General features: G+C 40.4%; 1 long non-coding RNA gene across 1 annotated transcript in view; it reads right to left on the reverse strand.

Moving 5' to 3' along the window:
• Positions 1 to 11,720: 11,720 nt before the first annotated feature.
• The window catches only part of LOC138157311 (uncharacterized), a 7,323-nt gene continuing 4,171 nt past the window's right edge, over positions 11,721 to 14,872 (reverse strand). Inside the window, exon 3 of the long non-coding RNA XR_011167355.1 lies at positions 11,721 to 12,616. This is a non-coding gene — a long non-coding RNA (uncharacterized lncRNA). The remainder of the gene's footprint in view (positions 12,617 to 14,872) is intronic.

The raw sequence follows: 14,872 nt of genomic DNA on the forward strand, positions 1-14,872 counted from the left end.
AGGGAACAGCTAGCAGGTTAGTTTGACCAGGACAGATAACTTAAAAAGTGGAATAATAGTATCGAAGACCAGAAAGGAGCTGTAATGCAGAGAGCTTGGAACCAAGGCTGAAGATTTTGGGGGGCAGCTGGGTGGCTCAGTGGACAGAGCACATATTCTTCTGTCAAGGAGATCAGAGTCCAAATATTGCCCCAGACACTAGCCATGTGACCCGGGGCCTCAGTTTCCTCATCTGTTAAGTGAGCTGGAGAAGGAAATGACAAACCCCTCCAGTATCCATGCCCAGAAAACTCCAAATAGGGTCATGAAGAGTCAGACACAACTGAACAAAAAGTTCCCATTTCCATATAGGCAGCTGGAGGCACAGTGGATAGAGCCCTAGGCCTAGAGTCAGGAAGACCCGAGGTCTAATCCAGCCCCAGATTAGCTACGTGGGCCTTGGACAAGTTACTTTACCTCTATTTGCCTCAGTTTCCTCATCTGTAAAATGGGGATAAAATAGCATCTATCTCATAGATGTGAGGACCAAACGAGATAATATTTTAAAAAGTGCTCAGCACCCTACCTGCCGTGTTGTTGTTATTGTCATTCAGTTGTTCTTTAGCTGTATCTGACTCTTTGTGACCCCTTTTGTTGGAGTTTTCTTGACAAATAACAAACTGGTTTGCCATTTCCTTCTCCAGCTCATTTGACAGATGAGTAAACTGAGGCAAACAGGGTTAAGTGACTTGGCCAGGGTCATATAGCTAGTAAGTATGTGAGTCTGGATTTGAACTCAGGAAGAAAAGTCCTGACTCCAGGCCCAGCACTCTAGGCACTTTTCCATCTAGCTGCCCTGCCTGTCATGTAGTAGGCCTTATATAAATACTTATTCCCTCCCCTCTGTCCCATTGCACTTTAAAGTTTATACAGCATTACAGTACCCCAGAATTTTAGAGTTGGAAGGCACCTCGGAGACCATCTTGTCCAACCGAATGCCAGAAAAGAATCCGGACGAGTGGTTACTTGGCTTCTGCTTACAGACAGCCAGTGAGGGGTAGATGGCTCTACATGTTAGGAAGTCTTTTCTGACCTCAATCTTAAATTGACCAACAAACTTCTATTTGTTTGTCCTAGTTCTTCCTTCTGGGTCAGACAGAACAATTATAATCCCTCTTCCAATGTGACACCCTTCAAACTCTTGATTTCAACAGCCAGACCCCCTCAGCAAGTTTTTTTTCCCCCCAGGCTCACCATGCCCAGTTCTTTTGGAAGATCTTCCTTGCCATGATCCCAAGGCCGTTCACACCCAGGTGCCCTCCTTGCCCTCCTCTCGACACTCTCCTGCTGACCAATATCTTCCTGAATGATTAGTCCCAGACCTGAGCACAGTGTTCTTAATGTGGCTGACCAAGGCAGATTCAGAAGTGCCCTTCTAGGTCCTGGAAGATGTGCCTCCGTTCAGCCCAAGATCACACTCACTTTTTTGTTTGTTTGTGCCTGCAAATCACAAATGACTTGTACCAAGTTTGTAATTTATTAACTCTGCCAATTCTTTTCTAGACAAAACACTAACCAAGTCTCCCTGATCTTGTGCTTATGAAATAGAAGTTTTGAATTCAAGCACAAGTGTTTACATTTATCCTTATTGAGGTCAGGCTTATTGCTATAGGCTGCCAAGATCTTCTGTGACCTCAACTCTCCTACCTAGTGTAAGGACTTTTCCCCCACACCCCTGTTTGTATTCTCTGCGAATTTGATGAGTATACTATCTATGTTTTTATCCAAGTTATTGAGAAACATGCTAAACAGCACAGATCCCAAATCCCTGGAGACCTCCTACCAAAGGCACACTGAGCCATGATTTGATAGCTACTTCTAGACAGGTCTAGAAGTCCTGTGTCCCCATCCACTCCATATCCCTCTAGCTTTCCCACAAGAGTAGTGTGAGCTACTTTATCAAAAGCTTTGCTAATATTCAGGTAAGCTACAATTACATCATTCCCTGAATTAGTTTAATAGCTAATTTATAACTTAATAATTAACTAATTTACTAACCTTCAGAAAAGGAAATAAGTCAGAAAAGGCAGGAAGTTTAGTCTGATGCAGCTGGTTTGATCTCAAAAAAGCCAGGCAGGATCTTTGTTAGTACCACTTTTCCTTTCACCAACTATTGCTTCAGGGATACTTTATTGAATTTTCCAAGGCATTGAAGTCAAGCACACTATTCAATAGTCTGCAAACTCTGCTCAGTGTCCCCCTCCCCTTTTTAAAAATTGTACCATTAAGGTGAGGCTAGGTGGCACAGTCAATAGAGCACTGGCCTTAGAGTCAGGAGGACCTGAGTTCAAATCTGGCCTCGGACACTTAACACAAAACTAGCTGTGTGACCTTGGGCAAGTTACTTAACCCCAATTGCCCTACCTTCCCCTCTCCAAAAAGCAAAAAAAAAAAAAATCGGGCCATTGGCCTTGTTATTGTTGTTCAGTCATTTTCAGACATGTCTGACTCTTCATGACCCCATTTGGGGTTCTTTTTTTGGCAAAGATGCTAGAGTGGTTTGCCACTTCCTTCTTTAGCTCATTTTAAGATGAGGAAAGTGAGGCAAACAGTTATGTGATTTGCCCAGTCATGAAACTAGTAAGTGAGGACAGAGGAGAACTTAGGAGATGAGTTTTCCTGTCTCCAGGCCTGGCACTCTATCCACCGTGCCACCTAACTGCCCCATTGTCTGGTGATACTTCTGCTTGCCACAGTCTTTTAAATGTCCTTGATTGTGGCTCAATCACCAAATCCATTATTTCTTTCAGAATTCAAGGACATAGTTTCATCTGGACTAAGTAACTTAAATTCATCAAGAGAAACTTACTTACCCCCTTGCTCATTTTGGGAATCAACTCCCTGTTAGCCATTTAGTTCTGACAATTCCCATTTAAAAAGGTCATTCTCCTTAGCAGAAAAAATCAACAAAAGCAAAATGAGCAACTCTGTCTTCTCCCTGTGCTCAGTGATCCCATTCTGATTTACACCGAGTAGTCCTACCCCTTCTCTTCAGAGCCCCCTTTGTCTCTTCCTCCTTCTCACAGAACTTTTTAAAAAGCAGCATTTTAAAAATTATTCTTGACTTTCCTCAGCAATCCCAGCTCTTTCTGAGCCTTAGCACTCCTGACTGTTTTTATAGGATCTTGCCACAATCTTACAGTCATCCTCTGATATCTAACCATAAGATGGGTGGTGCAAAGAGGATTGTTTCCTATTTTACAGATAAGTAGATTGAGGCCCAGAAAGGGTAAATGACTTGTCTGTGATAACATAGCTAGTAGACAGAGCTGGAGTTAAAACTCAGGCTTCCTGACTTTAAGTCAGCACTGGAAAGAGGCTTGTGTACCTTCTAATCCAAATATTCCATTTTGAAGATGGGAAAATTTAGGACTAGTTAGTTAGTAATAGATTTGGACTAAAAGCCTGGTCTGCTGATTCTCAGACCAGTGCTTTATCCACGGATAGAAGGTGGTGGTTATGATCTATGAGGGATGCTAAAGGGAACCAGATAAAGCAGAAGCGAAAGATGTGTCTTAAAAGTAAAATGGGGGTGGGGGTGGAGCCAAGATGGCGGAGTAAAAGAAGGAACTTGCATGAGCTCCTGTACCAACTACCTCCGATACTTGTAAAATATGATTCTAAAAAAAATTTTAGAGCTACAGAACTCACAAAGTGACAGACAGAAACAAATCTCCTACTGAAGGCAGCCTGGCAGGCCAAGAGGAAGGGTCTATTGCACCAAACTGGTACCCAAGTGCAGTCCCATGTGAGCTGCACAGTCCCAGAACTGGGGTGGCACCAACCAATGGCACAGACCGGCCAGAGCAGACTTCAGGAGAGTGAATCACTGGCAGCTGTGGTGATTTCCAGATGTCTCCACTCAAAAACTCCAAAGAGAAAGTAAAAGGTCAGTAGGGAACTCTGTTGGAACTGGGTGGAGAAGAGCACAATCTGGTCTCTGCTCCAGCAGAGGTGGTAGAGGCCCTGTAGCTGCAACTCCTGCCAGGTGACTGCCTCTGGAATTCCTGGCCTGAAGATCATAGGGGGACCAAGTGACCATTCAGAGGGTAATCGTTCTTGCTTTGACCTGCTTGGATCTGGATCACTGTCCAGGGTGGTAGTCCTGGGGTGAGGAATGCTAGCTGCCAGAGCTTGTGGTGGCTGTAGAGAGGATGCCCTTCTCATAGCTCTGGCAACTGTGAAAACTCTAGCATTTTGGGACACAGTTCTCTCCACTCTGGAAGCAGAGTTCTACCATGGCAAAGAGCTCAAAGTCAAGTAATTGGCTGGCAAGATGAGCAAGCAGAAGAAGTGCAATAAGACCATAGAGTCCTTTTTTTATGGACAAAAAGGATCAAAACGTGGAACCAGAAGAAGACAACAAAAACTCCTGCATCAAAAGCTTCCAAGAAAAATATGAATTGGTTACAGGCCATGGAGGAGCTCAAGAAGGATTTTGAAAATCAAGTAAGAGAAGTGGAGGAAAAATTGGGAAGAGAAATGAGAATGATGCAAGAAAATAATGAAAAGTGAGTCAGTACCCTGCAAAAGGAGACCCAAAAAAATATTGAAGAAAATAACCCCTTAAAAATAGACTAACTCAAATGGCAAAAGAGGCCCAAAAAGCCAATGAGTAGAAGAATGCCTTAAAAAGCCAAATTGCCCAGATGGAAAAGGAATTTCAAAAACTCACTGAAGAGAATAATTCCTTCAAAGTTAGATTGGAGCAAATGGAAGCTAATGACTTTATGAGAAATCAAGATACTATAAAGCAGATCCAAATGAATGAAAAAATAGAAGGCAATGTGAAATATCTCATTGGTAAAACCACTGACTTGGAATATAGATTCAGGAGAGATAATTTTAAAATTATTGAACTACATGAAAGCCATGATTAAAAAGAGCCTAGAATCATTCTTCAAGAAATTCTCAAGGAAAATTGCCCCGTTATTCTACAACCAGGGGGCAAAATAGAAATTGAAATAATTCACCAATCCCCTCTTGAAAAAGATCCCAAAAAGAAAACTCCTAGAAATATCATAGCCAAATTCCAGAGGTCCCCAACTCAAGGAGAAAATATTCCAAGCTGTCAGGAAGAAACATTTTGGGTATTGTGGAAACACAATCAGGATAATACAAGATCTAGCAGTTTCTACAATAAGGGATCAAAGACCTTGGAATATGACATTCCAGAGGTCAAAGGAGCTAGGATTAAAACCAAGAATCACCTACCCAGCAAAACTGAGTATAATGCTTCGGGGGAAAATATGGTCATTCAATGAAATAGAGGACTTTCAAGTATTTTTTTTTTGCCTTTTGGAGGGCAATTGGGGTTAAGTAACTTGCCCAAGGTTACGTGGCTAGTTTTTTGTGTGTGCGTGTTAAGTGTCTGAGGCCGGATCCGAACTCAGGTCCTCCTGACTCTGCAGCCGGCACATTACTCACTGTGCCACCTAGCCGCCCCTACTTTCAAGTATTCTTGATGAAAAAACCAGAGATGAACAGAAAATTTGATTTTCAAATACAAGAAGCAAGAGAAGCATGAGAAATAGAAAGAAAAAGAAATCATAAGGAACTTATTAAAGTTGAACTGTTTATGTTCCTACGTGGAAAAATGATAATTGTAACTCATAAGACTTTTTTCAGTATCAGGATAGTTGAAGGGAGAACATATATATGTGTACACATACATATATATGTATGTATAGGATGGTGTATGTGTGTATAAATACATATGTGAGTGTGTATATGTGTGTACATGTATATACATAGACAGAGGGCAAGAGGTGAGAGAGGAATATAATGGGAGAAGGAGAAAGGGAGAGATAAAGTAAGGTAAATTATTTAAAAGAGGCAAAAGAAAACTGTTACAATGGAAGGGGAAGAGCAGGAAGGTGAAAGGGAATGGGTCAAACTTACTCTCATTGAATTTGCCTTAACGAGGGAATAACATACACACTTAATTGGGTATCTTACCCTACAGGAAAGTAGAGGGGAAGGGGATAAGGGGGGGGGTGATAGAAGGGAGGGCAGATTGAGGGAGAGGGTAGTTAGAAGCAAACACTTTTGCAAAGGGACAGGGTCAAAGGAGAAAATAGAATAAATGGGGAGCAGGATAAGATGGAGTGAAATATAGTTAGTCTTTCACAATATAACTACTATGGAAATGTTTTGGGTAACTACACATGTACAACCTACATTGATTTGCTTGTCTTTCCAGTGGGGGTGGGTGAGGAGGGAAGAAGGGAAAAAATCTGGAAATCAAAGTTTTAAAATGAAATGCTAAAAAAATTTCTTTTTACATGAAACTGGGAAATAAGATATACAGGCACTGGGGTATAGAAATCCATCCTGCCCTACTAGAAAGTTGGGTGGGGGGATGGGGGAGGAAATAAGAGAGAGCAGATTGGAAGAAGAGGTATTTAGTAGGCTCACTATCTTGGGGGGGGGAGTAGGAGAAAGATGAGGAGAAAATTTGTAACTCAAAATTTTGTGTAAATGAATGTTGAAAATTAAAATTAATAAGTAAATAAAAGATTTAAAAAAGAAAAAAGTGAAACAAGACAGAGAAACAATGACAACACTCCATGTTCAGGGCAGAGAGGCCTTCTAGTCAATAAGCATTTATTAAGTACCTACTTGGTAAACCTTGATGGACAGAAGGCCCTGTGGCTAAGAGCTGGAATGAGAAAGAGAAAGAAAAAGGAAAAGAAGAATGTACCTTGTTGAATGCAAATTCTTTTCCACATATCAAAGAGGCAGTCATTAAAGAAAACTGCCCATTCTGGGCCCCACTGCCACAAAACCTCACCTGAGGAAGAAACTTGGTGGAGTGGTTGGGGCAGGTTTGGGTAGAGGGGGCCACCTTCTTTTCACTAAGCTGGTCTGGAGGTAGGTTTGTCTCCTGTTATGATTCCCACGGGTTAGTTGAAAGGAAGGACACTGGACTGTCCAGGCCTATCTACTACACTCTGAACACAGACTAGACTGGACCACTCTTTGAGAGCACTGAAAATTAAAGCTGAACAAGACCTTAGAACATAGAATATAACACTATGGAGCACAGAATATTAGAGCTGAAAGGAACTTTAGAACATAGAATGTTAGACTATAGAACACAGAATGTTAGAGTAGTGAGGGGCTTAGAACATAGAATGTTAGACTATAGAACACAGAATGTTAGAACTGGAAGGGTAGCATTGGAAGGGAGCTTAGAGCATAGAATGTTAGAGTACAGAACACAGAATGTTAGAGCTGGGAAGAACTTAGAACATAGAATGTTAGACTATAGAACATAGAATGTTAGAACTGGGTGGACTTCAGAACATGGAATGTTAGATTATAGAACACAGAATATTACAGCTGGGAAGACCTTAGAATACAGAATGTTCGACTATAGAATACAGAATGTTCGACTATAGAACACAGAATGTTAGAGCTCAGAGGACATTAGAATGAAGAATGTTAAACGACAGAACACAGAATGTTAGAGCTGGGAGAGACCTTAGAGCACAGGGTGTTAGACTATTGAATAAAGAATGTTAGAAATGGAAGGGACATTAGAACATAGAATGTTAGAACTGGAAGGGAACTTAGAAAATAGAATGTCAGAGTATAGAATGCAGAATATTAGAGCTGGGAGGGACCTTGGAACATAGAATGTTAGACTATAGAATACGGGATGTTAGAGTTGTGACAGTGTTAGAACAGAATGTTAGGCTATAGAAAACTGAATGTTACAGCTGGGAGGGGCCCTAGAACATAGAATGTTAGACTATGGAACACAGAATGTTAGAGCTAAAAGGGACCTCAGTACATAGAATGCTAGATTATAGAACACAGAATGTTATAGCTGGGAGAGACCTTGGAACATAGAATCTTAGCCTCTAGAACACAGAATGTTAGATCTGGGAGGACTTTAGAACATGGAATGTTAGATTATACAACACAGAATATTAGAGCTGGGAAGACTTTAGAACATAGAATGTTCTACTATAGAACATAGAATGTTAGAGCTTAGAGGACCTTAGAATAAAGAATGTTGGTCTATAGAATACAGAATGTTACAGCTGGGAGAGACCTTAGAACTTAGAACCTTAGAGGACCTGAGAATGTTAGATTATAGAACACAGAATGTTAGAACTGGAAGGGATCTAAGAACATAGAATGTCAGAACTGACCGAGAACTAAGAACATAGAATGTTAGTCTATAGAACACAGAATATTAGAGTTGAAAGAGACCTCAGTAAATAGAATGTTAGACTATGGAACAGATAACATTAGAGATGAAATAATCCTTAGAACATAGAACATTAGAGTATAGAACACAGAAAATGTGAGACTTTTTAGGAATGAAAACATAGAATGTTAGAATATAGAACACAGAATGTTGGAGCTGGGACAGACCTTAAAACACAGTGTTAGAATATAGAACAGAGGGGTGGCTAGGTGGCTCAGTGAGTAAAGCACCAGTCCTGGAGTCAGGAGGACCTGAGTTCTGATCTGGCCTCAGACACTTAACACACACACACACACACACACACACACACACACACACACACACTAGCCATGTAACCTTGGGCAGGTTGCTTAACCCCAATTGCCCTCCAAAAAGGCCAAAAAAAAAAAGAATATAGAACAGAGAATTTAGAACATGGAATGTTAGAACTGGAAGAACATACAATAGAACATAGAATATTAGTCTATAAAACACAGAATGTTACATCTTGAAGGGGTCTTTGGACACAGAGTGTTAGAATATAGAACACAGAATATTAGAACTGGAAGGGATCTAAGAACATAGAATGTCAGAACTGAATGAGAACTTAGAATATAGAATGTTAGACTTTAGAACACAGAATGTTAGAGTTGAAAGAGACCTCAGGAGATAGAATTTGGACTATGGAACAGAAAACGTGAGAGCTGAAATAAATCTTAGAACACAGAACATTGGACTATAGAACACTGAAAATGTGAGACTTTGTAGGAATGTAGAACATAGAATGTTAGATTATAGAACACAGAATGTTGGAGCTGGGACAGATCTTAGAAAACAGTATTAGAATATAGAACACAGAATTTAGAACATGGAATGTTGGAACAGGAAGGGAACTTAGAACATAAAATAGTAAACTATAAAACACATAATGTTAGAGCAGGGAGGGGTCTTAGAACATAGAATGTTAGAAAAGCACCAGTATGTTAAAGATGTGGAGGTTTTAGGAAATAGAATGTTAGACTATAGAACACAGAATGTTGGAGGTTGGAGAGACCTTAGAACACAGAGTGTTAGAATATAGAACACAGAATTTAGAACATGGAATGTTAGAACTGGAAGGGAACTTAGAACATAGAATGTTAGACAATAGAACACAGAAAGTTGGAGCTGGGACAGACCTTAGAACACAGTGTTAGAATATAGAACATAGAATTTAGAACATGAAATATTAGAATTGAAATGGAACTTAGAACATAGAATGTCAGACTATAGAACACTGAATGTTAGAGCAGGGAGGGGCCTTAGAACATAGAATGTTAGAAAAAGAATCCAATATGTTAAAGATATGACGGTCTTAGAAAATAGAACGTTAGACTATAGAACACAGAATGTTGGAGCTCAGAGAGATCTTAGAACACAGAGTGTTAGAATATTGAACACTGAATTTAGAACATGGTATGTAAGAACTGGAAGGGAACTTAGAACATAGAAGTTAGACAAGAGAACCCGGAATGATAAAGTTGAAAGAGACCTTAGAATATAGAATGTTAGACTATGGAACAGAGAATGTTAGAGCTGGAAGAAACCTAAGAACATAAAACATTTGGCAGAAATGAATGATGTAAATCAGAATTTAATAAAACATTTTAAAAAAGAACATAAAACATTACACTATAGAAGACAAAAAATGTGAGAGTTGGTAGGAATGTAGAACATAGAATGTTAGGCTATAGAACTTAGAATGTTAGAGCTGAAGGGGACATCAGAACAGAGAATGTTAGCCAATGAACACAGAATATTAGAGCTGGGAGGATCTTAGAACATAGAATGTTACACTATAGAACACAGAATGTTAGAGCTAGGAGGACCTTAGAACATAGAGTGTTACACTATAGAACACAGAATGTTAGAACTGAAAGGGACTTTAGAACATAGAATGTTAGGACTGGAAGGGAACTTAGAACATAGAATGTTAGACTATAGAACACTGAATGTTTGAGCTTGGAGAGGCCATAGAACACAGTGTTAGAATATAGAACACAGAATATTTGAACTGGAAGGGATCTAACAACATATAATGTCAGAATTGGATGGGAACTTAGAACATAGAACGTTACATTATAGACCACAGAATGTTAAAGTTGAAAGAGACCTCAGAACATAGAATGTTAGACTATGGAACAGAGAATGTTAGAGCTGAAAGAAACCTTAGAACATAGAATGTTAGGCTATAGAACACAAAATGTTGGAGCTTGGAAAGAACTTTGAACACAGGGTGTTAGAATATAAAACCCAGAATTTAGAACATGGAATGCTAGAATTGGACGGCAACTTAGAACATAGAATGTTAGATTATAGAACACAGAACATTAGAATTGGAAGGGACCTTAGAACATAGAATTTTAGAACTGGAAGGGACCTCAGAACATAGAATATTAGAAGTTAGAATGCAGAATGTTAGAGGCGGGAGAGGCCTTAGAACATAGAATATTAGACAGCAGAACAGAGGATGTTAGAGATGGAAGAGACCTCAGAACAAAGAATGTTAGGCTATAGAACACAGAATGTTAGAGGTGTGAGGGGCCTTAGAACAAAGAATATTAGACTAGAGAACAGAGGATGTTAGAGCTGGGAGACAACTTGGAACAGAGTTTTAAATTATACAACAGAGAATCAGAGGGCTTGGAGGGACCTTAGGCTATAGACTTGGCATGTAGAAGATAGATTGTTAAAACAGAGGGGACCTTCATGAGTCATGTAGCCCAACCTCTTCTTTTTATACCTAAGGAAACAGAGGATCTGAGAGGATAAATCACTTGCTCTAGATCAAACCATTAGCAAATGGAAGAGCCAGAATTTTAACCCAGATCTTCTAATGCCAAGTCCAACACTTTTGCATATTGCACTTTTTAAATTGTAGATTCCCAGAATCTCAGAGCTGGAGGAGCCCTTAGGGTATGTCTTGACTGACCCACATCCAGGGTGCTGTGATGCTCAAATAAGATGATGACTAAAGAGCATTGTGCAAACCTTAAGGTGCTCTACAAAAGCTAGTCATTGTTATCACTCTTATTTTTTGCTTCCAGTCTGAGGATGTCTTAATTCCCTGAGCCTTCTAGTGCCCTCATGCTGAGCTCAAGCAGTGTTTATAGATCAATACCGGGGTGGGTTGGTAAATGTTTAACAATCAGACTGGGGGGGGGGGCAGGATCAGCGGGAATGGATGTATACAGACATACTTTAAATTTTAATCTATATCATAAACACTTTCTTGAGTCTAGACAATAAGCAAAGCAATAAATCAATGGAGGGGGAGGAAAGGGAGGGGGAGAAAATTTAAAACTCAAGGCATTGTGAAACTGAATCTTGTAAACAACAAATTAATAAAGACAAAAAAACCCAATAAATCAACTCCTGATTTTTAGCATTTACTGATTTCTGAGGTGTAAATGTTCACTTGGAAACTGTAATAACAGCTCACAAGTAAGTCAGAGTTGGCTCCAGTCCACCCCTGCTTATATCTTGACAGGAATCTAGAACCTCTAGAATAGGTTCCCCACCCCTGCTCTAGAAACTCTCCATCAGGTAGTCCTGAAACCTTTGCTTGAAGACTTGCAGTACCTCTGAGTCTTCTCTTCTCTTCAGGCATCCACCACTCCTTCAACCAATCTTACATATCATATTGCCTGCCAGGGACAGATTAAAAGGAAATAATAATTCTCTGGAGCTCTTTCACCTTTCTGGTATGTTTCCCTTTAAGGAAGCCATATGAGGCAGCTGATTATTCTCCTATTTGACAGAAGAGGGCACTAGGGCTCAGAGGGATGAGACGATTTACCCAGGATCACACAGGTAATTTTGGCAGGGCCAAAATTCAAACCCAGGACTTTGAACTGCAAGCCAGTGATCTTCCACTGACACAGAGCTGCTTTCCTACCCACAGCACAGCCAGGCTAAATTCATGGGATGGCTCCAGTAGGTCATGACCTCAAACCATAGAAAGAAAATAAACAGACTGATATCCCACTCTGGGCTTCCCAGCAGGGTCTCTGCCCACTAGGTCAAAGCTCTGGTGGGCCATACCGCTGCAGGGGGCAAAAGTAGCGGGAGGAGCCGTTTAGCCATTCATTTGGGATTTGGAGTTGGAGAGGATCATAGAAGTCATCAGGTTCAGTCTTCTCATTTTTCAGATGAAGAAACTGAGGCTCAGAAGAGAGGCTTGCCTAAGACCACTCAGGGAGCCTGTGGAAGAGCTGTGATTGGAAAGCTCCTCCTTTTTCCTCTTTCCGTTAAGCTTTGCAGACATTATCACTTTTGAGGCAATCCTGGGAGACTGGTATTATGTCATTATTTCACCCCGTGGCTAGAGCTCTGCACCTGAAATCAGAAGACCTGTGTTTGAATCTCTTCTCAGGCACTTACCATGTGTATGTCCCTGGGCATGTGATTCACTTTCACTCTCGGTTTCCTTTTCTGTAGAATGCGAATAACAATTGCATCTCCTTGATAAGATTATTGTGAGGACTGAAGGAGATAATGTAAATGACTTTAATTAGACAAATATTAGCTCTAACTATTTTCTCCATTTTACAGACAAGGAAACTAAGACTCACAGACTTGCTTATGACCAATGTCATAATGTTATAATCCATGTCAGAGCTAAGAGTTGAGAGTCTGGTTCATAGACACACCAAATCCAGTACTCTTTCCATGCGGCCTCTTAAGGGTAGATAGGATCTCAATAAAAGAAGATGTGAAGGTGTGTAAGGATTCCGTTCCGAGTGGAGGGAATGATGTCAGGGGCAGGTCACCGAGCTAACTGGAAAGTTAGCTAAACATAGCTTCTGCTTCATAGAGCTCAGAGCCCAGTGGCAGGAATGAGACAGAGACAAGAATGAGGAGGATTGAGACAAAGTATGACAAAGACCACAGAAGTATGAGCTAACTCTGCATGATGGTGGACTGCTGCACTAGTCCACCCATTGGAGAATGCCTGCTCTTAGAGATGGAGAGATGGGAGAACAAGAGGAAACAGAAAGATTGATCCATAAGGTAGAAGAAAAATTGAATAGTGGATAGCCACAGAAATTAACAGGAAAATAAAATTTTCAGGGGAGTATAGTCAGAGGTGACAACAGCTACAGAGAAATGTCAAACAGAATCAAGACAGAGATGAAAATCAGGGCTTTCGTGTTCCTGTCTCCAGTAAAACTGTGATTACAATGGGGGAATTTTTAAAAAAATAAAATTGCAAAGTGGACTTTTAAAAAATAGATGTCTATGAAAAGTTATGTAAAGATCAAATTCAGGTTATTAATATCTTCTTTTAAATTATAATTAAATGAAGTTGATAGTGAATCTTTCCAGAATGAGACAAATCCTATATTCTTAGAATGTTATACCTGGAAGGTGATAATGTTACTAACACTACTAATACTACTAGTACTACTACTACTGCAAATTCCATATTCTTATAATGTTAGACCCAGAAGGTGCTACTACTATGGCTACTACTACTACCACTATTACTACTACTACTGCAACTACCACCACTGCTGCCGCCACTCCCATGTTTTCATTATATTTTAACATTTATAATGAATCTTTCTCACAATGACCCCTTAGTATAGTACACGAATTTTATCCCCATTTTACAGATGAGGAAACTGAGCTTCAGAGAAGGGAATTGACCTGCCCCTGGTTGCACAGCTTGGAAATAGCATAGCGGAACAAGGAGAGAATACCTATATGCCCAAACCAGCATGATTTCCTCTATACCACAAAATGTTAAGCAGGAATAGACCTTAACACAACAAATACTGTCACTGGAAGGAACTTTAGGACATAGAACGATAGGTCTGGAAGGGCCAAGGATGATTTCTGACTAAGGGTGAGAGGGCAGTGGGCCTGTCTGCTTTTGTCCTGCTGGTCTAGAGCCAGGGACCTGGCTCTAATGTTGGCATCCCCAAAGAAAGGTGGGAGGAATGAGATGGGTTGCTCCAGTGGACCCTGAACTCTGACTGGACATGGGTCATTGCCTGAGAACTACAGACTTCACAGAATCACAGCATGTCACAGGAAAAAGGCACCATAAAAACCAACTTGTATAACTCCTTCATATTAGAGATGAGAGAGGAAAAGTGACTTTTCCAAAGTCACACAGCTAAGTGACATAGCCTGGTCTCCTGACTAGTGGAGAATGCTGAGAAATGAAGGGTATTCAAACTTATTTGTTAAATCTGGACTTTTGTATGTTATTTTTTTCTTAATTTGGGGCTCAATAAGTATTCTAAGCACGTTGGCATAGCAAACTCTATTACTTTATTTATTTGCTCATTTATTTTAAAAGGAAGATCCAAGATCTTGGAAAGAAAATGCCTTAGGTCCTTCTCCATCACTCAGTCAAGGTCAGGCAAATGTCCAGAAAAAATCTTTTTGGCCAGTTACACAGAAGAACCCCCAACCCTCTGGGTATTTGCTCTTCCTGGGCTCCCCACTGTTCATGGGAAGAAGTCCAAATTCCTCAGCCCTCCTCTTTAGACCTTCAGGAATCTGGCCCCAGCCTCCCTCTCTCCCCCCCTCTCTCCCTTCTTCTTCTTCTTCTTCTTCTTCTTCTTCTTCTTCTTCTTCTTC

The sequence above is a fragment of the Petaurus breviceps genome, unplaced genomic scaffold (assembly GCF_028583685.1).
Source record: "Petaurus breviceps papuanus isolate PSGF00001 unplaced genomic scaffold, PetGlider_PUasm1.0 171, whole genome shotgun sequence".
Classification (NCBI taxonomy): domain Eukaryota; kingdom Metazoa; phylum Chordata; class Mammalia; order Diprotodontia; family Petauridae; genus Petaurus; species Petaurus breviceps.